Here is a 2,683-nt window from a genome sequence, read left to right as displayed (position 1 = left end):
AAATGTGTGAGATACCCCAAAGGCATAGTTAGAGTCAGTGTAGATGGTTCCTATCTGGTTTTCTAAATATTTTAAAGCCTCACTGAGTGCAAATAGTTCACAAGCCTGAAAAGATAAACCATTGGGTAACCTCCTGATTCTACTTCCTTAAGAGTTTCCCCATCAATCACTGCTCTTTCCTGCACTAATTAAATGGCCTAAGTATTTGACTTCAGGTTCCACATGTTGGAGCTTTCCTATATTTTACTTCTATGTTTTCTAAAGTTTTTACTTTAAATCCCTCTCCTTTTACCCAAGAAACCAACAATTCCACTATAGAGCAATTTACATCTGCTGGGGGAAAACAAACAGATGAATGAGATGCCTAAGGAGGTGGGGCAGCGGCCTGAGGAGGAGGTGAGTTAGGATTGAGAAATGGGGAAAGATGGTCTAAAGTGCCCCACTTACATGCGGAGTTCTTGTTTGGTTCAAGGCAAGGGCAAGGAATACAATTCCTTCAACCCATTCAGGCCCTGTTCTTCAGATGATTTAACCTCTGACTTTTTGTCACTGTTTCCTTCTTTAAATCCTTTAAAGGGTAAAGGAGAATAGGCCCTTGTTGCCTACATAGGGCATAGTCTATCTCTTCCTGTGAGACAGGCCTCTTGTTGTTAACATACATTATTAAAAATTGACAGACCCAATCTCATCTGACCCAAATTTTGGCCAGAAAACTGCAGGCTTAAGGATTGATTCTTGGGTCCAAATAAAATAGCAATATTTTATCATTTGCTGCATTTTCTTATGTTTGGTCCTTTCATTGTCCTTTCAATACTTTAGCATGAGCCCTAAAAAGCTGTTAAAGGGGATTCAATCAGCCTCATTCTCTTTCTTTTTTTCCTGTTTTACTTCCCATCCCCACTTTACTAGGAACATTCCCCATGTTGGGTATCAGATTGGCCCAGTCTCTCACACCAGAGATGTCTCACCTATCCTTTTTCCCTGGGAGGCTCAATCTCTAAGATCTCTCAGACCAGAGATGTCTCACCTATCCCTTCTCTAGAGGTTTGCCAAGCCTCAATCTCTCAAACCAGAGATGTCTCACCTATCCTTTTTCTAGAGGCTCACTAAGACTCAATCTCTCAAACCAGAGATGTCTCACCTATCCTTTTTCCTGGGAGACTAGTCTTCCTTCCCTTCCCTGGAGGTCTCCTACACTCCTTTTCATTCATATCACCCTCTCTGGCTGCTCCCCCAGAGAAGAATTAGGCTCCTCTTAGCATCGGTGTGCCAGTGTAAGCCCCATGGCAGATCTTCCCTAAGCCATATGAGGTATCCAAGGAACTGCAGAGAGGACCTACTCACTCTGTCCAGCAGTAGGACTTGTTGCCATTCACACAAGCAACACTGCACGCTGTGATGCTTGCAACCATTCACGCACACATACAAACACACACATTCCACCTTCAGAATATCCTGACCACCAAGTAAATACTTCATCACTCTTGTGGCTTTTCTTACCTTGGTCTGTGCACAGAAGTTGCCTGGTTACCACAGTATAGTAAGCCATTCTTCCCCTGCATTGCTGAGAGTTCTGCTTTAATTCTTGCACAGGGTGGCTTGTGGCTTTTGACCCCTGAAGCCACAGCAATGAGGCAGTAGGTTGCCTCCTCACGAGAGAGAGCCAGAGACTACCCGAGGGGAGTGAGTCCCCATACAGGCCACTAGAATTGTTATATGTAAATTTTTAGTGCTGCAAAAAAAAAAAAGTAGCATTCAAATATAAATTTTGTCTCAGCAAGGCAACTTTATTTTCTGCAGAAAAGGTACACTCACCAGCAGTTTGCCATGAGAGTACAAGGTACACTCACCAGCAGTTTGCCATGAGAGTACAAAGAACAAGGGAAGGGCAGGCATATTTATCCCTTATGGACTGGCCTCTACTGCTGTGCCAGGCCTACCTCCATTGGCGGGAGCTGGGCCTCACAGTCTAAACTATACCAATTGGCTGATAACTCAAACCTTTTTGTAAAAGGTTAAAGACAAGAGAGAACAAAGAAAAAGAGAAAGTCATTTATAAGAAGCAATAACATTTCCAAATAACGTAGGGGAATTAACTATGAGCTGAGGCATGCCTGGGCTTATCCAGACATGTCAGAGGGCAAATATATGGGCTACAGCAGTATAAGAACTAGGAACACAGAATATACCTATTTCTTTATTATAACCAACAGCTACTTAGGATTATTAATAAAAGGCTTTCAAATAAATCAACCTTTGAAGAAGCTATTATTCATCCTTAATAAGCTAAGAAGAAAGCTCTGAAGAGGAACTTCTATTCACTTTTATTTTCTACAGAGTCGTCTCACTTTTTACTTGGATATTCTAGCTAAAAGTTTATCAATTTTCTGCATCATTTCAAATACCAACTCCTTTTTTTGATGTTTTGAATTACTTCCCAGTCTCTATTGCATTTATTTCTGTGCAGAAGTTTATGATTTTCTTCTTTGTATTAATTTTGATTTTATTTTTTCTTGTTTTTACAAAAGTGAGAGTTATCACTCAATTATTATTTTAGGCAAAACTTAATCAATCAATACTGAACTGAATTTTTGTTTTTACTTCCACCAGCAGTTCAAGATGTACTAAAGATAAAAAAATCAATATCCAAAGTTCAAAGTCTTAGTACATAATTGGTGAGAAC

This window comes from Saimiri boliviensis, chromosome 12 (genome assembly GCF_048565385.1).
Source record: "Saimiri boliviensis isolate mSaiBol1 chromosome 12, mSaiBol1.pri, whole genome shotgun sequence".
In the NCBI taxonomy this organism is placed as follows: domain Eukaryota; kingdom Metazoa; phylum Chordata; class Mammalia; order Primates; family Cebidae; genus Saimiri; species Saimiri boliviensis.
This window is presented reverse-complemented; position numbering follows the sequence as displayed.